The sequence below is a fragment of the Lissotriton vulgaris genome, chromosome 4_1, assembly GCF_964263255.1.
Source record: "Lissotriton vulgaris chromosome 4_1, aLisVul1.2, whole genome shotgun sequence".
Classification (NCBI taxonomy): Eukaryota; Metazoa; Chordata; class Amphibia; order Caudata; family Salamandridae; genus Lissotriton; species Lissotriton vulgaris.
This window is the reverse complement of record NC_141691.1, coordinates 830,846,831-830,869,951: the sequence shown is the minus strand read 5'-3', so window position 1 is coordinate 830,869,951 and position 23,121 is coordinate 830,846,831.

The following is a 23,121-nucleotide window of genomic DNA, read 5'->3' as shown; positions in this document are numbered from 1 at the left end:
AATAACGGTAACATGAAATAAATACAAATCAGCAGATACCTACCCCCATTCCGGAAACTCCCGAAGTGCAACAGGTTTGCGGCTACGCCCATCCGGAAGACGAGGCCTTCGGCACGTGTAGGGCGAGTCCTGCTGGCAGCCGTCGGCCGGGGAGGTCATCCCGTAAGGTGGGCCAGGAGAGGAGCCGAGGCCGACGGGATTCTTCTTCTTTCTTAGATAATGGCTGCGACAACGGGGGGGATGTCTTGCACATGCCACCGACCCCCCCCCCCTCGTATCTCCTGGTCTGGCCCCGGCTTGATATGAGCTCCCCATTCGGGCCTGAAGCGGCGCCCTGCAGGCCACGGGGGGATGTCTTGCCTCTGCCTCTGACCCCCCCCTCTTATCGCCTGGTCCGGACATCACGGATATCAACGCCAGGTGTCGGCGTGGGGTGCGCTGGGAGGGAGAGGCGGCGCGAACAAGGCTCTCCCACCCCCACAGGTGAGGGCCCCTCGGTTGCACCCCCAACGCTCCACTCACCCAACAAAAGGGTTCCTCCACTCTTGCAATACAGCGACGCTGCATTCACCCGACAAAAGGGTTCCTCCACTCTTGCGATGCACCGACGCTCCACTCACCCAACAAAAGGGTTTCTCCACTCTTGCGATGCAGCGACGCTGCACTCACCCAACAAAAGGGTTTCTCCACTCTTGCGATGCAGCGACGCTGCACTCACCCGACAAAAGGTCTCATCCACTATTGTGAGGCAATGATGCTCCGCTCACCCAGCGGGGGTCTCGTCCACTGTTGCGGTGCAACGGCGCTTCTGAGTTCAACTAGAAAATGAGTCCTGCATCCAGAAACGTTCTCCTCAACTTTGAAGATTCTATAAGAGCCACGGGGGCCCCCGACCCCCGATGGGGAATGACTGCCATGATCACCCACGGAACGACCACGACGTAGCCGCGGGACGTCGGCGCGCTCATGCCGGCGCCGGCCTCAGTCTTGAAATCACCAAAATCCTGCAAGACTACCAACTTGATCAGTTCCGGTGGGACACCAGTATGACCCGGTAGGAGAGATTTTTACCTCCCACCCCTCTTTGACTGATGGTTCATGTCGCCAGTCCCCTCTACTACCCTTCAACGAAAACTTTTAGACTGCCGAAAGAGGTCCCGGTCCAACCACGAGTTGGTGCAGACATTTTGACTATACTTGGACCTTCCTGACCTCACCCAAAATGGCGCCGGTACAAATGAAACTATCGTGCCCCGATTGCTCAGCCTTGATATCATGAGATATGTATGCAGTTTTTAGCACATGAATTGATATGGGATAAGACTGATTATATGTTCGGACAATTAATTGATCCGGGATGGGTATTGATTATACGTTCGAACAATAAATTGACATGGGACTTGTACTGATTACACATTCGGACAATGAATTGATATTAAGTTCTAATGCATCATTGATTACTGTATTTATTGAAGGTTAGAATTGTCGACACTTTTGGTACTTGCTCACAATGAATTATCGATATGATTTTGTTGCACTTGTCGCACTTTTTACTGATTATATATTCGGACAATGAATTGATCCGGGATGGGTATTGATTATAAGTTCGAACAATGAATTGACATGGGACAGGTACTGATTACACGTTCGGAAAATGAATTGATATTAAGTTCTAATGCATCATTGATTACTGTATTTATTGAAGTAATACTGATCTCTCCGCATGAAATTAATTTTCCACATGCTACACAAGTCAATCTCATCTGCCCAAAGTTCTTTTGCAGATTTGGGACCGTTTCCCTTGCCTCTGACTCACTTATTGCTAAGTCATTGGTGGATGTTTTTGCCGGTCGGGGGTTATCCCCCAAATCTCGAAGTTGTGCTTTAGAATAATTAAAAGGGTGCCACCTCTCCATGTGCCGATGCATGGTATGATTACCATAGCAATATTTTTTTTCGGTCCCTCTCGAGAGTTTTTTTTTTGCAGATGAGGCAGGTAACGAACCTGGCTTTAACTTTCTTTTCATGAGAAGGAAAAGAAAAAAATTGCCAGATAAAATTCACTTTCACATGGGACGTTCTTGGCATTTCTTTTAGTTTTTTAATGTACATGTTCATAAAACGATTACACAAATGAAACATTTGTGAGTTTTAAATTTCCGGAGAAGTATAATTTACCAATAGTTTTCTCTGTAGATGTTTTTCCATTAACAAACCCAGTTCCATCACCCGCCCAGGATATCACTACTGTTCCCCATGTCATAAAACCTTAGGATGTTCAATAACTGAAACAGCTAATATGGGTTTACTTACAGGGGACATCTTTTGTTCTGTTTTGTAAAGTAAAACTATTGTGAACGCAAGTATTATACATAGTAAGTGTTTAATATAGCATTTGTCAGTCATTGGTTAAGCAGCTAGGACCTGTTCACTCTTGACACCCCAGGTGCTGTGTATGTTGCACTATAGTGCTGCATCGGGAATACGGACAACCCTATTGATGTTGATTTTTCATTATTGATTATTGTAAAGAAATGGCGACTCCCCCCTTTAGCAGATTAGCTAAATCTTTGCGTAATTTGGGCATAAAAGTTATATTATTGGAAGTAGATGGTTATAGTTCTGGTTAATTTCCATTCAGAATGTCCTACACAGCACCACTCTAGGTAAATATGCTGCCTTGGGACTATTCGCACAACAGACCGCTACTGACCATTGTTGCTTCTGTTTTAATAAAAAATGTTTTAAGGTGTTTACTGTTTTTGTTGCGATGTATATATTTATAAATTATTAAAGTGTTATTTTCCTTCTACTTTTTTTGTGAGTGCTATATATTTTTAATGTGACACATAATTGTGAAGACTTTGATGTACAAAAAGGCATCCCTGGAATCTTCCGCTTCAGGCTCGGTCCCACACACCCTCACAGTGAGAATCTCCTCCCCAAGCACAATACAGGATGGTTATCAGATAGTAGGAACGCGTGTGGTGTGACAGATCTACTGTAACTCCTTTGAAGAGGGGTGATTCTCTACAGCTGGGGCCATAAACTACATCTGCAGGGCTAGGTGATAGCCTGGGACCGGCCTGAACAATCGGACACAGAGGAAGAAGAGTGTCAGAGGGTGCGGTAGTGAATAGGGTGAAAGGGTGGTGTCGGGCGGGCACAGGGTGTGATTCTCAGGGAAGAGCAGCGCACATGGGAGGAGGTTTCTGGCCCATGCATGAGAGAGAGAGCGGGGGTGACCAGTGCGTGGGGGAGATGCTTGCGAGGGTGAGGAGCCATGCTGAGGATCGGCGGCGTGCAGAGAGTGGGTCTGGTCAAGGCATCTAAAATGGCTGCCGTGCTCAACAAAAGTGTGGCATTGCAAAAAAGACAAGATGGCGCAGACAATGTTTATCAATAGGGATTAATTTTAAACAATTATTTAAAACAAAATATTTACTCGCAGTGACAAAATGGCGGTCAACACTTCCTGATTTCCATCGAATCGAACGTTAACAGACGTCACGCAACAAAAAAAAACCGCTCACGCACAGCCGCTGGAAGACATGTATCAACATATATGAGCCTCCTCAGCCACCCTCAGAAAACAAAAGGGGTCAGGATACGTCTCCCGTACCCCCTTATACCTAGTAATTTAATGAAATCGAAACACAAAATGGTGAATTCACGTTTCGCTACCAGTTTGCGAACCGAGAAGCGCTTCTACCTCGAAAAATCAAATTTTTATTATTTGCCCCACGGGACCCTTTAATAACCCCAACATCATTCCTAGGGGGTCAAGAGAGGTCTACCTAGCCCCCTTTCATTAAATTCCCCCTTCGTTTTTCTCCTCCTCTTGTCTCTCGATTCTACCGACAGACAAGATGGCGGCCGCACCGGACTGTTTAGAATGTTGACAGACACCGGAGAGCCAATCAGCTTCGCTACGCAAAGCTCCGTTACGCGAAAAGTACGCGATCTGGGATGCTGTCACAGATATACCTGTTTTTTAAACGTTAATTTCTCAAAATCCACTGGAGCACATATATTGAGACCCAGCAAAGGCACATCGGGCTAACAGTCCCTATAATTTTGCCAAGTTTCGTGCAAATCCATTCAGCCGTTAATTTGCGAACCGAGAAACGCTTCTACCGTGAAAAATCACATTTTTTTAATTTTCCCCACGGGACCCTTTAATAACCCCAACATCATTCCTAGGGGGTCAAGAGGGGTCTACCTTGCCCCCTTTCATTAAATTCCCCCTTCGTTTTTCACCTCTTCTTGTCTCTCGATCCCACCGAGAGACAAGATGGCGGCCGCTCCGGACTGTTTAGAATGTTGACAGACACCGGAGAGCCAATCAGCATCGCTTCGCAAAGCTCCGTGACGCGAAAAGTACGCGATCTGGAGCGCTATCTGGGACGCTGTCACAGATATATACATTTTTTAAAACGTTAATTTTTCAAAATCCACTGGAGCACATATATTGAGACCCAGCAAAGGCACATCGGGTTAACAGTCCCTACAATTTTGCCAAGTTTCGTGCAAATCCATTCAGCCGTTCGAGCTAAAAGTGAGGCCAAACGCCCTATGGAAATTAACATGGGAAAAACGCGTTTTGGGACCCCCCTTTTTTCTCGGCCCCCCCTTGACGAACCCCCCCCAAATTTTCAGGGGCTGCTCAGAAACAAAATGTGCCATTTTCCTGAAAATTTCAGCCGATTCCATCCACAAACGCCAAAGTTATTAGACATAGAATTTTCAAAAGTTCCATAGGCAAATAATCCTAACTATATATACCTACTGGCTATCGCCAGTAGGTAATATATATATATATATATATATATATATATATATATTAACCCTGGGCGTAGTGTGCGGAGTGCGGCTACGCGGAGCTACCCGAAGTGGGCACAAAACTACGCCCACCCGCGCACTACGTGTAGCCCCACTACGCGCCGCCCGCCTCCCTCCCGCCCTCCCTAAATACTGCAATAAATGGCTAGAAAGCTTTTAAAAACACTTACCTTGTCCGCCGCGTCCCCGGGGCTCCCTCTCACTGTCCCTGGATTCGCGCGGTCATTTCGAATACTAATGCGCATGCGCGGGCGCCCGAGCATGCAAAATGCGTAGGAGACGGCACTACGCACACTCCATGCACGGAGCGTAGCTGGCCGCCCACCCCTAATATATATATATATATATATATATATATATATATATATATATATATATTGCAAAGTGGCGGTAGACACTCTGTAGTTATAGTTAGGGAGACCGGAGATAGGAATTTTCCAGATTTTTATCCCTTAATAACTTTGTATCCATGTGCCAACCTGCTGCCCCAGTTTTTGGGGGGGACAAAAAGTTTTGCGGCATTTGATAAGAAGGGATCCCAAAATGCCCTTCAGATCCAATGCATTTTCTATAAAATTTTGCATTTCACAACCATCTGCTGGATTTTTACGAAATTTGGCAGTATTACATATTAGTGGGCACAAATTAATTGATGTCATTTGAGATGTCATCAGCGATGTCCCTGACCATGTCATGAATGATGTAATATGTGACATCATCAGCAGTGGATTGCCGGTGCGCAAAATATAGTTAGTATAACTAACTATATAGGAGCAATTTCAATGGTTTTGTGAGTGAAATGTCCAGCTAACTATAACACCCCTAAAACTTATAGTTTTTTGAGTGAATTTCAAAGGTTTTTTAAAAGCTAATTCCTAACTATATAAGGCCTGAAACCTATGGTTTTTTCAGTGAATTTGCAAGGTTTTTTTAAATGCTAATTCCTAACTATATAAGGCCTGAAACCTATGGTTTTTCCAGTGAATTTGCAAGATTTTTTAACTGCAAATTCCTAACTATATAAGGCTTGAAACCTATGGTTTTTTCAGTGAATTTGCAAGGTTTTTTAAATGCTAATTCCTAATTATATTAGGCCTAAAACCTATAGTTTTTCAATTGAATTTGCAAGGTTTTTTAAATGACAATTTTTAAATGTATTAATTTGTTTTTTTTATACTGATTTACTACATTTTTGTAGGCAGGTGTTCAGAGGGCACGCCCCCTTTTTACGACACTCTGCAGCGCAACCCCTGGTGCGTTTGCAGAGGAGGAACTAATTTCCCTTGCATACTGGGGGCCACCAGGAGCCTCCAGTATAAGCCACGGGGCTGCATTGCAGAGAGGTGTAATGAGGCCACACCCTTTTTTACACCTCTCTGCAATGCAGCCTCCGGTCATGTTTGCAGAGGGGGAACTAATTCCCCTTGCATACTGGGGGTCCCTGGGGGCCAACTCGCCCACCTGGAACCTGCAGTATGCGCCAGGGGGCTGCATTGCAGAGAGGTGTAATGAGGCCACACCCTTTTTTACACCTCTCTGCAGCGCAACCCCTGGCGTGTTTGCAGAGTAGGAACTAATTCCCCTTGCATACTGGGGGTCCCTGGGGGCCAACTAGCCCATCAGGAGCCTCCAGTATGCGCCAAGGGGCTGCATTGCTTTGCCCCCGGGTGCCGGTCCCCAGGGAAGTGTGGGGGGGATTGTGGACCCCCCACACTTCTTTATCACTATGCCCCCGCGATTTGATCCCCCTGGGGGGTAATTTTTTAAAAAAACAGACCAGGTTTAAAAAAAAAAAATGTGTTCCTTTTTTGTCCTTGTGGGACTACCTGGGCAGGCCTAGGGTGTCAGGGTGTATATACCCTGCCCCCTTTTTGTGTTCTTCACGTTTGTTTTTTTGCTTTCTTTTGCCATTGTCTATCGAGTACAAGATGGATGTCAACGCTTCCTGGTTAGAAGTGTTGACAGCCAATGAGCATGCAGCTTTCTCTGGAAGGCATGCTGATTGGCTGCCACTGTCTGTCAACACTCCAAACCAGAAAGTGTTGGCAGCCATCTTGTGCCTCGCTAGAACCAAGGCACCAGAAAGCAGTGAAACAAAGGTGGAAACCACGCAAAGGGAAGCACCCTGACCCCCTAGGCCTGCTTAGGGGGTCCCACAAGAACCCCCCAGGCCCAAAAAATCACAAAAATCGCAGGGTAATTTAAAAAATACTACTTGTAGGTACTTAATTCACCCAGATAACACAACAGCTCTTTTGTCAGCTACCCTACCTCTAAACACTCTAAATTCATTATTTAAACACATTTTTTTCTATGTTTTTCCCCGTGGGACGCGTACCTGTACGCGCAACCGGAGCACACTCCGTGAAAATTTCAAAAAATAAAAATAGTTTTTTTGCCCTTCGTGGTCCTTCTAGGTCCCCCTCAGAAAACCTAGGGGGTCAGGGGGTGTCTACCCTGCCCCCTTTTAATCATTTCCCCCTTTTTTTTCACCTCTTGTCTCTCGATTCTACCGAGACACAAGATGGCGGACTCTCCGGAATGTTTGGAATGTTGACAGACACCCGAGAGCCAATAAGCTTTCCACTCGCGCACATCCGTGGGGCGCCGGGTGCGCTCCCCGGTACGCGTACAGGTAGACGCTCGAAGCGCGCATATAGATATATATGTGTTTTTGAAGTTACTTTTCATAAAAAACACTGAAGCAATTTTCACTAAATAAAGAAAAGGCATTTCTGCGTATCAGTCCCTACAATTTTGCAAAGTTTGGTGTAATTCCATTAAGCTGTTCGGGCTGTAGCCGTGTCTGAACGTCCTATGGAAAATAACATGGGGAAAACATGTTTTGGGACCCCCCTTTTTTCTCGGCCCCCGCATGATGAATCCCCTCGAAACTTTCAGGGAAGGAGCAGAACTGAGTTGGCCAAAAGTTTGGAAAATTGCACGCAATTTCCTCAATCGACGCCAAAGTTATTCCCAATAGAATGATGCGGATTTCCTCTGGTAACTAGGTCCTAACTATATATACCTACTGGCGTCCGAGTGTTCTGTGGGGCGCATGCTGTTCCCTGCCCCCCCGCAATGGCAATTTTTGACATTTTGTGTCTCACCCCGGCACCGCAGTTCCCAGACTTCATCACGCTGCGTTCTGGGATAAGAAGTCTTGCCCTACTTTCGGGACTTCACACAGATGCGTGAACTTAACAACAAGGGGTGGAGCTGGCTTGCAACGGCAAGTGTTTAAGAGGAGGGACTCACCCACAGCTTGTGACTATACTTACAGGATGCTTTGGGCGCTGAAGAAGGCAGAGGGCTGCCAAAATGCATTTGCCATTGTGTAAATAAAAGAAGGCTTCCTACCGTTTCCTCCAGGGTCTCTGTCTCTTTTCTTGGGAGGAGTTTGTGTGGATATATATATATATATATATATATATATATATATATATATATATATATATATATATATATATATATATATATATATATATATATATATATTCACTGAAAAAACCATAGGTTATAGACCATATATAGTTAGGAATTCGCATTTACAAAACCTTATTTTACTCACACAAAACCATTGAAATTCCATATATAGTTAGTTGCACTAACTATATATCGCGCACCCGCAATCCACTGCTGATGATGTCACATATTACATCATTCATGACATGGTCAGTGACATCACTGATGACATCACTGATGACATCTCAAATGACATCACTGATGACATCTCAAATGACATCACTGATGACATCACTGATGACATCTCATTTGACATTACTGATCACATCACTGATGATATCATTCATGTGATAATACGATGAACCTCTTCAGACTCTAATATAACCTTAGATACAATCAGTGTAAACAGACACTCACAGACTGTCACTCATCCATGGAGTTACTCACACACCTAGTCAGTCATGCAAAGAATCAATCACACCTCCATTTCCTCAACTATACAGTTATACAAACTTTACTTATTCAAACATATACTAACACATATTTACTCTCTTATACAATCCCTGATACAAGTTCACAATGATCCATACAGCCACTCACACATTCACTGGCTCTTATGCACAGTCATTTATAGATGTCAACTCTCACATGTACTGTGTTTTACATATGTACTTACTTTGACATGTAGCACTGAGATATCCATTCACTCACCAATACACTCATGCACACAGTCAACCGCCCATACAGCTGTTTCCACATGCACTTTTGAAACCATACATCTAGTGAATCAACTGCTCACACATCTATGCACAGAGTCATACACCTCCCAGCCACCCACACACACACTCAGTCTCCCATACAAATACTTGGGCAACCAATCAATAACCCATATAGTTACTCATATAGCTACTTATCAACACATGCAACAGTTTACAGAACAACAGACATAATAATGCACAAATTAAGACAGTTTAGTCACAAACCCATGCACTCAGTGATACACATTTAATCACTCACTCATACAGTCAGTCATGCACCTACTAAATCCTTCATCCAGACTCTTATACATCCACTCATTCTTCAATATGTAAGACATATTTTAACTTTACAGAAACATACAGTCACTGGATGTTGTCATCAGTGATGTCATCAGTGATGTCATTTGAGATGTCATCAGTGATGTCATCAGTGATGTCACTGACCATGTCATGAATGATGTAATATGTGACATCATCAGCAGTGGATTGCGGGTGCGCGATATATAGTTAGTGCAACTAACTATATATGGAATTTCAATGGTTTTGTGTGAGTAAAATAAGGTTTTGTAAATGCGAATTCCTAACTATATATGGTCTATAACCTATGGTTTTTTCAGTGAATTTTCAAGGTTTTGTAAATGCTAATTCCTAACTATATATGGTCTATAACCTATGGTTTTTTCAGTGAATTTTCAAGGTTTTGTAAATGCTAATTCCTAACTATATATGGTCTATAACCTATGGTTTTTTCAGTGAATATATATATATACATACATATATAAACATATATCATCTGTATATCTATATAAATACAAACATAAATGCATGCATACATATACTTATATGCATACAGATGCATGTTATTTACATGAAAGTTGAAAAAACACTAATAAAAGCAAAGCTAAAAAGCCACCTCATTACAAACAGAATGGCTTTAACTTAAACGAGGGCGAGATCTATTGCATTTTCATTGCTTGTTTACTTTGGTTCCATCAAGAAGGCATTCAGATGTGTCACACATTTGCCATAAATTCTGAATGTTAGCACTCTAGTTGCACATTAGATCACTGTAGTAAAGCTACTGCTCACCAGGGACGTCTGCTGCTGGTATTCAAAGTGCATGTTTCAGTCTGCATGTCAGAATTTTTTTAATGAAATAGAAGAGGATTTGAGAAGTCACTCAAAATGATCCCTTACCAGACTTACCACTTCATTCCAATCAAGATGGCTTCTGGTGTGCCATACTTTTGTCATAAGTAAGACTGTTAGCGCTCTAGTTGTTCTTTAGAACACTCTGGGACATTCTGTCATTGGGCTATACTTGGGGTACATCTGGGTGATATTTGGGCTACATTTAGGCTCTTTTGTCTCTGGTGGCCATCTTGGGAGACTGTATGTCAGAATTTTTTAATGAAATTGAAGAGGGTTTGAGAAGTCACTCAAAATGTGCCCTAATTTTTCATTCTGCAGCACTAATCATACTTTCTATGGCAAAATATACCCCCTCATGTTGTTTCTTTTTAAATTAAATGTTTTAAGAGTTACCACTTTATTCCAATCAAGATGGCTTCAGGTGTGCCATACCTTTGTAATAAGTAGGACTGTTAGCGCTCTAGTTGTTCTTTAGAACACTCTGGGACATTCTGTCATTGGGCTATACTTGGGCTACATCTGGGTGATATTTGGGCTACATTTGGGCTCTTTTGTCTCTGGTGGCCATTTTGGGAGACTGCATGTCAGAATGTTTTAATGAAATAGAAAAGGATTTGAGAAGTCACTCAAAATGTGCCCTAATTTTTCATTCTGCAGCACTAATCATACTTTCTATGGCAAAATATACCCCCTCATGTTGTTTCTTTTTAAATTAAATGTTTTAAGAGTTACCACTTTATTCCAATCAAGATGGCTTCAGGTGTGCCATACCTTTGTAATAAGTAGGACTGTTAGCGCTCTAGTTGTTCTTTAGAACACTCTAGGAGGCTGCAGTAGAACACAAAGGAATCAACTGACAGTCTCTGTCCTTGTTGGATGTACATGTTTTACTGAGAATGTCAGACTTCATTTTCACATGACTGAGAAAGATAATGTGAATTTACAGAAAATATGCTTTCAGTTTAGCTTATAGATCCCCTTCCAAACCACTGTGGGAAAATCATGAGATATTAGTTTTCTTTCAAACAATATTCATGATATCACAGCAGAAGGTTTTTTCACATGGTAAAATAGCCTTAGAACCCACCACAATTCCTAAAACGAGTATGGTACCATCAACAAATGATTTATAAAGTAACTAAAGTCCTAAAACCCTCTATTAACTACAATGCTTTTTAATGAGGTGCTATCATGTATATTGGTCCCAAGATGGCTGCCAACACTTCTTGGATGAAGTGCTGACAGCCAATCAGATCAGATGTGTGGTTAGGCTCCGCCCAGATATATATCTTTTTTTGAACCTAAATTACTCAAAATCCACTGGAGCACATATATTGAGACCTAGCAAAGGCACATCGGGCTAACAGTCCCTACAATTTTGCCAAGTTTCGTGCAAATCCATTCAGCCGTTCGAGCTAAAAGTGAGGCCAACCGCCCTATGGAAATTAACATGGGAAAAACGCGTTTTGGGACCCCCCTTTTTTCTCGACCCCCCCTTGATGAAACCCCCCCAAATTGTCAGGGGCTGCTCAGAAACAAAATGTTCCATTTTCCTGAAAATTTCAGCCAATTCCGTCCACAAACGCCAAAGTTATTAGACATAGAATTTTCAAAAATCCCATAGAGAAAAAATCCTAACTATATATACCTACTGGCGACCGCCAGTAGGTAATATATATATATATATATATATATATATATATATATATATATATATATATATATATATATATATATATATATATATATATAAATATAATATATGTATATCGATTAGGCCTCCTCCTATGTACAGTCTACATAATGGATCCTGTAGTCTGTGGAAAGAAAGACATCTAGAATGTGTCAGGTTGTGGGAATGAACCATGTTTCTCAGATGAAGAGGGCAGCAAACTTGAGGTACATGATCATGTCTGTGATATCTGATGCATGGAGTACTGTAGAGTATTTATTAGCATGAGTGGGAATGTGTATTCTGTAGATTGAGGCTATGTGGTAGTTAGTGGGATATATATATATGTATATCTATATATATATATATATGAGGCTGTGTCAATGTGTTGTGATGATGCTATTTGAATGTTTGTGTTGTCTTGCTTTGATTGTGGTGATTGGCAGTATGGGGTGCAGGGTGAGGTGCATGATCATATCTTAAATTGCAAGATTCTGAAAAGTACGGTTTTTGGCCCAAAGTTCTTCCTGGCCCTTGTTTCTGAAGTGAGGAGGAGCCAGGAAGGTATGTCACTTCCTGTGCGGATGAATTCAAGGGAATTACAGTGATGTCAGTTCCTGTGTAGATAGGTAATGAGAAATGAAGTCCTCTTATCTGTTTTTTTTTATCGATAGTTTAGTGGGAAACCAGGCAGGGTTGTCACTTCTTGTGCAGATGGAGGAGGAAAACGAACTCATCTTTCCTGACTTCTTTTTTTTAAAGATGGTTTTGGCAAGAAATTAGGGATGTCACTTTCTGTTCTGATGGATGATTGGAAATGCAGTGATGCAGATGGACAATGGAAAATGAAGTCCTCTTGCTTGGCTGCTCATTTTAAATATGGTTTTGGCTGGAAACCTGTGAAGTCACTTACTGAAATACAGTGAGGTAAATTCATGGTGATGGAAGTTGAATACCTCTTGCCTGGCTTCTTTTAAAGATTTTGGCAGGAAACCAGTGAAACTCTGTTTTCACAAATGTATAGCTGTCCTAGTTATTTAATGAGGTTCACACTTGTTTCCATCAAAAAATGGTGAGACCTCAAAAATAGCAAACATTTACTACCACTTAGAACAACTATTGGCAGTGCCAATAGAGCTTGCTTACTTTTACATTCAAGCAAGAACGATTGGCATTGCCAATGCTTTTTTACAGCAGTAAAAAAGTCTGTCCAGATCGATGTTCTATCATCCACATTTCTGCTTAATTTTTGTATTTTATGCTCGGTAGCACTTGATCCCCATTGACTCAAACTCTTGATGACACACTGTCTGAACCAGTTTCCAGTGCCTCGGTGGGAAGTACTGCCTCAGTGACCCTGCTGGAGGGCACGCCACAGACTGCAGACAATATAATTTGAACTCACCGGAGGTAAGAAGAGGGAGACCACAGGGTGAGTGTTGACCGCCCGCTTGGTGACGACTGAATGCATGCGCCCCCCTGCCTCTCCACTGATGGACGACATGCCTGTCTGCCCGTCCCTCCGCCTGCCAGGTTGATGACTGGGCTGATGGCTGGGCAGGATTTAGCTAAACACTGGGGGGAATATTTAAAAGACCCTATCGCCACAGGATCATCACTTTTAGTCACGTTCCTGTGGTGATGTGGGCTTTGCCTTATTTATAAGGCAGAGTTAAGGCACTTAACATGGCTTAACCCTGCCTTGTAAATTAGGCTCCCTTTCAAACTATACTTAGATTAAAAGGGCGGGCAATGGGTGTTGTGGTGGGTGTTCCACCGCAACACCCATTGATTTGGACTCTGCTCCATATTTACAAGGGCAGTTTAAATATGTGGGAGTGCCAAAATTAAGACCAGGGAAAACCTGGTCTTAAACAGGTACAATAAGTAGAAATGTTTTGTTTCACCTCATTTTTGCTCTTACCTGCATTATACAGCACACATAGAAACAGCAAAAGGCCATTCATTCTTTATGTGCAGGAGGGTGTCCCTTTCAGCACGTAACAATCATTTTAAAAAATGACGTTATGCAACTTTGATGTATGCTGCATTAAGCAGCATGCATAGAAGTTACACAATACCATTTAAAGATTGTTTATGTGCAGGAAGGGAAACCTTCCTGTACATAAACAATCTGCCCGTCAGCACAGACACCCTTGCACTATTGTGCAAGGGTGTGTGCGTTGGCGCTAGGCAGCTACATTTACCACCTGCACAGGGAGAAACGCAAGGCTGCACCATATTCTTGTAAATATGGTGCAGCCTTACTTTTCTAAAGAGACGGTGCGTGTCATAAGCATTCTCGGCTTTGCCACTTTTTTAGTAAATATGCCATTCGTCTGGAGACAATCTCCCAGACACATTTTGGTCCTGACTACAGGATTTTAAAGGAACAGGTCAGAGGCCCCTTTCTTACCTTCTGTTTTTGGCCATGTGTCAGTAGGCCATGGTAGGTTGGCCACCCCCCAGATGCTCTCCTTTAGGGTTGTTCTATAGACTGATACACGATTCGCATATCCCGACCAATGGCACATACTACTTTTGTTAGAAGCTTGCACCCTATGCCAGCTTTGCCCCAAAATGTACCTGGGATTTGGCTTGAATACCTTAGACAGTTTAGTGATTTGGTTGGGAAAGATGTATTGTAGGCATGGAAGGCAGCCTGTGCTGGGACTTTTGGGCGGTTTGTTTCAGGATGGAGTGCTCATTCTCTTTGAGCAACTACAGACTGATAATGCTCTACAGGTGGATCACTTCCTAGCTCATGGCAAGATGGTGGCCAAGCTTGGCCGCCTGTGTCAAGTTGCTGACACTGAACCTGATCGCCACCCCCTAGTGCACACCTTGCATACCATAGGCGACGGCCGCTGCTTAATAAAGTGGTTCATGTGAGCCCTCTCACACACTGCAGGACCCCTTAATGGTACTCCGTAGGACTGGGAGAGGGACATAGGCTGCAACTTGACATAGAAGGAATGGGACAGGATGCTTCTTCACCCACGTAACGCTAAATTTCAAAATATCCTGCTCAACATACTGAGCAGTACTTATTTCACCCCATTGAGGCTTAACAGAATACTCAGATATGCCTCAAACTGCCTGCGGTGTCAGGAACCAGATGCTGATATGGTGCACATGTTCGGTCACTGTCCCGTGGCTGCGGATTTGTGGTGCGAGGTAACAAACACATTGGCTAACATAACAAGCAAGGTCGACCTCCAAACCATGGCAAGTGATGTCTTGGGCCTGCGTAGCCATAGGAAGGCAGGGAGCGCTGCTAATCACTTCTAGGATCTGGTGATGTTGAAGGTAGGTAAGCTGATCTTCATGATCTAGAAGGCTGTTGCGCTGCCCAGAATGGGCCAGTGGTGCGCGGCGACACTCAAGTGGAGTAGAATTGAGACAGTGGCACTGCAAAGTAAGGAGGTGTGAGGGCTGCGTAAGACACCCATTGCGGCGGACAGGGAAGGCTTGGAAGATTTACAGGCAACCCAGGAGGGCCCATTATACAGGAGTGAGACATTTGACTGGCTAATCCAAAGGATTGCTTTGTGGGACACCACACCTCGTCCCCCTTTCTTGTGTTTGTTAGGCTTGGGGGGAAGGAGTGGTGTGAGCTCATGCTCCTCAAGTGCAGAGATTTCTGAAGATAGTGGTGGGCATGTGGGCCTGACAGACTACGGAACAGGAGTGGCCACTTCCGTGTTTATAGGCCCTTTTGTGTAGGGCTGTAGTTGTCATGGCTTATTGTTTCTATATTCTGTTTATTAATTTAATGAACTGATGACTCATGTTAATCCCAGTCTTGTACAACATGTGTACAGTGATAATGGTGGGATCATGCTGTCTTAATATGTGGAAATTGTGCGCATAAACTGTGCTGTGATGGAATAAAACTCAATAAAGAAGGCTAAAAAAAAGTACAACATAACACAACTAAGGAACAAAACCAATCTTTCAGATGTGCTGGTTCATGAATATACCCCGGATATTTTCTTTGAAATGTGGAGAGTAAACAATTCATTTTATCAGAAACACCTACATTTCGGTCACTAGACTTGCCATGGAAATAGACTCCATACTTGTCCCTTTCAACACTATGACCATATCATTCTTGATAAAGAAAAACACATTTTCCAAAGTCATACTGGCAAAGCCAACTGTCAAGGCAGTAAGTGCTTAACAGGGATGTTTACAGCAAAGAAGAGTTCTAAATAACTCAAGGCAATACGTTTAGATCTTTTTTGCGCTTCATAAAACGCATCTCTATCAGAGGGACCACTCATTTTTTGTTTTCTACAAGTGGCATACATACAACAGGCTGACAGTCCACAATCTTGGTTACTGGCTTCACCAAGGTGCAGATCAAAATCCAAATTACATGGTGTGGTAAATATTTTACCTAATCTATTTTTCCGTATAATTATCATTACAAGACAGCTCATAAAAATGAGAGGCAGAGTCCGTGGTATCTGAGTCTTACGGGTTTTAATGGAAAAAAACCTCGAGGTTGGAGATCATGTTCCGTCACCACTAGGGTTCGGGAAGGGACAGTCAACGTTTTATTAACATTACACATTATATATAGTAAAATACATCATTGAATTCAATACAGTAGGCGTAACAGGTGAAAAAGAGCGAGATAAGAGCACATGTGCGTAATAGGAGGCGTGAAAATAGGCGTACACGAAGGCGTGCACTGTACATGTCAGAGGAACGTCACATGTGGGTGGGTGCATAGAGAAAGTTGCAGAATCAGCAGAAAGGTGTAGATGCGCGCGCAGCTAGCATGACGTGACATAGATGTGGTAACTGGGGAGAACTTTAACACTAGTAGAGGAGACAGAAGTCTGGGATGTCAGAACGACCTGGACCTATAACATATCTGATATCTTGTGTTTGGAGGATGTATTATCTGGAGTAAAAGGTCTCTCGGGCAGAGGCTATTCTATACTGAATGCTAGTGCGTGCATATGTGTCTACGTGTCTACGTGTCTATGTGCAGGGCCATGAGCCTACTATGGCAACGGGAACTGTAAATTACTTGCATGGAGGCAGGAAGGCTTGCTCTTTGCTCTGCAGACGGGGAGATGTTTACCTAAATCACTAGACAGGAATGTATTTTCGAGGAGGCTGAACAGATAACTTGAAGGCAAAATACAGTTTTGGCAGGCAGGCCAGGTTGAGCCAGGCACCGCTTCGCTTGGCAGGAAGTAAGGCAGAGGTCAGGGATATATGTTCAGGCTGCAGTATTCAGAGGCAAAAGGCAGAAAGGGCTCGGAGACACAAATCAGGGCCTAGCTCGGTAGAGCCAGGAAAAACGTAAAAGTGTACCATGTAAAGACGTTGGCATGGTATAGTTAGGAACTGAATTATCGATCCATTCATGGTGGATCTGAAAGAGGACATGTTAACGTTGGACGCAAATGTATTTGCGTCTTCATATTCGGTCATGGAGGGAAATTACATGTACTTGAAGCACGTACATGGAGACGTTGGGGTACACGTTAGGGGACATACTTGACCATAAAAATTTCAATTACCTCAATGGTGGTAGATAAGTTGATCAACTGCTAATCTGCCACCATGCTTTGCACTTTTATCTCTATAAAATGCCACAGTTGAAACTGTGATAGAGGTTCTCTTAACAATTAATCTGAATTCTCTTAACAATTAATCTGAATTCTCATTATGTTGAGTAGGCTAAATATGTGGGCACTGACGGTATACACCCAATTTTGGATTACTTTTCAAGTGCCCTCCATTATGACAGAAATTTTTACAGGAATGACTGTATTAACAGTAAGAGGTTTGCTTTTCTCAATACAGGTTTTTTAGATTGAGAATAAGACATTTTAGTTTAGAAACCTCCAATAGTCTGCCAGAGCAATCTAAACATAGGGCTTATTTATGAGAGCTTTGTGTCACTTTTACACCACGTAAAGTGGTACATGTGTGATGCAGGGCTCTCATAAAGATTAATGAAGCCACGCAAAACCATCCTGCGTGTCTTTGAGTGGCCTCATAAATCATGAGTAATACTATGCAGTGCAAATTTGCTGCATCCCATTACTCTGCGCCCTGGAGGCATTCCATGGGTGTTGCGGTTCCCATGCAACACCCTTGGAATTTGACACTGTCCCAGATTTACAAAATGCTGTAAACCTGGGGAAGTGCCAAATCTGTATGCCTCCAGAGGTGAGGCGTAACAAGGAGAAATGTGTTTATTTCTCCATGTTTTTCCCTTTCTGTGTGTGCTGCAGGAATGTTCCTCTTCCTGCACAAAAACAATCCGGCCTGCAATTGAGGTGCCATAGCACCACGGTACAAGGATGCCTGCATTGGTGATAGGCTGCAACAATGCTGCCAGCGCAGGCAGAAAAGACAGGAATGCACCGTATTGGGTAAATACAGTGCATTCCTGCCCTTTCACAATGCCATAAATGAGTCCCAATAGTGTATTGATTACTGCTGCTTTGAATCTCGTCTATTCTGATTAATGGAATTCCAAATAGCTCCTAAGCCATTTTACTTCAAAAGTTGCCAAAATGTTGAACATTGACCCTTCTTTTTTGCTTGTAAAGAACAACAGTTTCATTGAGTTGGTGGTGTTTGTATTTCTTTATAGGAAGTTGCCAGCTGTGATCATTCCTAAAAAGAAATTATATGTTGCTAAATTTGTATTAGGAAATGGAATGTCATTTACATAATTTTTTAGATCAGGGGCTGAAGTTACGGGCAAAATGATGAATGGAGAAAAATGTATCACACACCTTACACCATGACGGTCATATTATTTACTTCCATGACTGAAAGCTTCGATAGCCAAGTGGGAAAAGAAGTGGATTTATTGAAGAAATAATAACGTGAAGAACAGCTTCTCCTCCACTATGGTTGAGGAGCGTATTCCGCCACTAGCAGCCTCATAACTAAATAAAATAAAATGATAATAAAATGGGTTTATTATCATTTCATTTTTCTTTCTTGGTCTTGGGGGCAGGGCGTATTCGGTGACAAGATGAAGAAGGAGTGGTGTGTAATGGTGTCGGTGCGCATGTCAGTTTGACTGCCCGTCTTAGGACGGCCAAACCGACATGCACACTGAGATGTCTCCAACCCGAGCTGCATTGCTGGGTTGGAGAAAGCAGGCACAGGCTCCCAGTCTCTCTTGAACTGCAGATCTAGAGCAGTCAGGCCAAACCTAATTCTGCTCTCATGCATGAGAGCAGGGGAGTCTGGGAGACTGTGCCTGCAGTAGACTGGAACCAGAGATTAGCAGAAGAGCGTAGATGCGTTGGGCGACACAAAAGTTCTTTTTGTTTGTTTCTTGTTCCTATTTACGTCGTTGTCCATCGTCCCTCCCATTGCCCCGCCACTCTGCCCTGACACCAGCCACTACTGAGCATGGATGTAAATCTTCTATGTCAAACAGGGTTTTAGAAAGTTACTCTCAGTATCATATTTTTCAATTAAACTCTATAAAAACAGCCTCTTTTATTTACAATTCATGCCCAATTTGGGCATACTAGGTATCGTTTTACTACTTATTCTACTTAATAATTGCTAATTTTAATTTTACTTTGCCATATTACATGATGTATTCATATTTTCTAATAACAAAGATCAGCCTCATTAGTCCATTCAAATAAATACAAACATTTTTACATTTATATTGAATTTTGTTTGTATGCAAGAAACAGTTCCTGTTTCTTACTCTTGCTATCACTTTATAATTACATAATTCATTTTCCTTGCTTACTCTTGCATTATATGTTCATGTTTTACCTGTCTTACTATACACATTTATCATCATAATAAGTTTTAGCTAAATTTAATTGAAGTTAATTGCCAACCCTTCTTCCTAACCTCATCCCATTCCTTAACTGTGGAGTATATATCACCCCTCTAAAGCTGGTATCTCTTTCCATGGAGTGAGCTTAAAGATGTATAAGGACTCTTCCACCCTTCCTGTTTTCTTTTTTGTGTGTTCTTTCTCTTGTAGGGCTAATGAGTCATTGCGGATCCCCTTCATGATTATTAAGGTACGTTGTTTTATTGTTTATTTCATTTAATTGTAGGTGCATTTATCACTATGTAATGTGCAGTTGCAATGGCACTGCATGATTTTGCTGTCTATTCTGGACCTGCTGCTGTTAGCACTCCCTGTCGCAGGTTTATTCAGGACTGGTTTATTGGACTGCAGCTGCTAACACACCTCTGTTTCCTGATCACCAGAGATTCTACTGACTGGTCTCCCGGGCCTGCGTCTTTGGGCATTGAGATGAGGAGTTTCCTCCCGATGGCTTTACAGGGTTCTCCCCGGGGACTCGTTCCTTTTGTTGCTCCTTGGGAGCCGTGCCTGCAGAAAGCCGCATCTTGGTTGAAACATACAGCTCTTTTTGCCTGGGAGCAGGTGCTCTTTCAACTCCCACAGGATTTGGATTCCTGTTCTCTTGGAGCCACGTCTTATGGTGAGCAGCTTCCCAGGGAATAATTTTCATATAATGGGATGAATGGGCGCCATTCTATTTAGGGCTCTCAGGGAGTGGTTTGTTTTATTATAGCAGTTTGAGGCTAGCAAGGAAAGCTACCTGTGTCTTCCTTGGATTGTGGTGTACTTGAGTGGACACTGCGTATTTATTGTTTGACAGCCTCCTTCGTCTACACTTATTAAGCCATTCTAAGTTTATGAAGTTGCTCTGCTTCTGTCCTTGGGTATGACGAGGAGTTACAGAGACCCCTCCTCTTTACTTGTTTCTACTTTCCTAAGGTGGTTATTTTTCTGCCCGAGTTTATTTGAGGTGTTTTCGGAGTTTTCTGGACTCCGCGGAGCTTGTGAAGTGCAGATAGAGATTTTTCCCCACTCACGCTTGCCAATGCTAAGTTGGCAAGCGTGAGCTGCCGCTCAGAATTTCTACCCGAGCATCAGGAAGATCAGTGCGAATGGCAGTTTGCCCTGCACTCCTCCGCATCTAGAACTCTGCAGAGTATTTTTGTCACTTCGCAGAGTTCCGCATAGCGAACTCAATAAACTCTGCCCAGGCCTATTTTTGAGTGGCTATTCAGTTTTTTTCTCAAGTAGTAAACGATTTGCCTTTTCAGTACCCTTGGGATATATGAGTCCCTATTTTGCACTCATGCTCTAGCGCCTTGTGGGTCTCACTTGGGTCACCATGGGCAAACACTCACATAAGACACTGCGTTTCTCTTCTGACAGGCTAATTCGAGGCATTTATAATGTTCATCTTCAGGAAATGGTGAAAAAGTTGTCAGAGGCCAACAACAAACATCATGGTAGACGTTCCTTGCCTATTTCTTCTGTTTCCTCATTTGGATCTTTGTTGGTCGATCTCTCCCTCATCTGTTTCTTCTTGGGCTTCCCCAGATTATGATGAGGAGGAAGTCGTTTTTCCCTCAGACTCTTCTTCCAGAGGGAAATATAATATGTAAGAAGACTTGGAACCTGTATTGTCTTGCCTTTCATCTCAGAATAAGGATTAGCCCAGTACTAGTGGGGACTGGTTGAGACAATTCCAGATGCCTGCAGTCCCTTAGGTGGCAGTAATTCCTGCCATTCAGAACCTTTTAAAACAGGAAAGGAGAGATCTGGAAAGAATTTCAGTGCTTGTGTTCATGGGGAGTCTGTATTTTTCTGCACATGGGGAGATTGAGTTGTCTCACGTTCTGATGCTTGATCCTCCCCTTTCTAATGTCACTGGGAAGCCTTCCCTGCTTATGAGACCTTGACTGAACTGGTGAATAGGAAGGAAGAGGCTGCCCTAAAAACAACTCATACTGGTCTCAGCTTTTCCCTATGGTACACAATCTAAGTGGTGTATCCTTCCCAATCATTAGGTAAGGATTTTCAGTCTCTCGCTTAGACAATCCAGGAGGGCGACGATTTGTCACAGTTATTAGGCCACATGGAAGTCCAGGCAAAACTCATTTCGAATATTACGTTTGATAATCCAAGGGCATCTTTAATGGCTTTGGCAATTTTGGTAGTTGCAAGAAGACATTTGTATTCACGAAACTGGAAGGTGGGGACATCTCAGAAAAACTGTTTGTTGAGGATGCCTTTCTTTGGTGGAAGGCTGTTTGTCATGTGTTGGAGGAGGTTTTAAAAAAATCTTTAAGGGTCAGAAACATGCCCAACCTTTCCTTCCTAAACAGCAGAATTGGGAGCCCAGCAAGAGGAGATCTGAACGGTACAGGAGGCAAAGAACTGATTTCTGTCTGAGCCAGTCTAGATTTCAGCACAAACCTTCTTAGGATTCTGGTTCCTCCAATCCACTGAATCCTAAAGGGGGTTCTAAGCAGCCTCCTGACTAGGCTGAGCCCTCTCTCAGTTCTGTGGAGGGGTGGTTGTCTCCTTGTGTTTCAGGAGGCATGGAGGACCTGGATTTGCAACAGCTGTGTGCTTCAGGTGGTTTCACATGCTTATGTCCTGGAGGTCTCTCCAGAGTTTCAGAAACCTCTTTTCTTCCAAACTCACAGGCCCTATATATTCACAATGGAAAGTACCCTGGATGACAGTATTTCTTCTTTGCTAGAGAAACCGGCCATAATCAAGGTTTCCTCTCAGCAAAGAGGCCTGGGTTTTTATTCTTGAGTCTTCATGGTCAGGAAAATCACGGGCAATTTTTAAATGGTTATAGACCTCTGTTTCCTGAAGAAGCCTATTCCGACTGATGAAGCGGACTTCAGAAATGAGTTTAAAATTAAGTACGCTGATTTATAACTCCCATAATTTTAATTCACTAATGAGTGTTGCATGATTTTGTATACTGACTCAACCTAGAATAATGTGCACCTACACGAACACGCGGGTTTAATTATATGTGCTATTGTCGTGTTTGTCATTTTGTTTTAAATAATACTTTTACCTAGTCTTTAGTTCTGTCAAACATTAATTGCGGCTGTTTTAAATAATAGCATGTGCATTCTCTTAAATGTGCTTTCGTTTATGTTGTGTCATTTTATGTAACCATGTTTTGGTTGTCTTTTGTATGCAAAGCTAGGTAACATTGACTAATGGGTTAACATTAGCAAAGGGGGTGGGTAACAGAATAATTATTATTTCCTGAATTAATTATTGTCTTGTGTTTCCTTGCATACTAGAGTCATGCTAGAAGAGGCCTGTGGCCTAATTCTAAAATGGATGTCCGTAGTCCTGACAAAGTTGGGCCTTGCACAGCAGCGTTTGAAAAGGAAAATATTTTCTTCAATAAT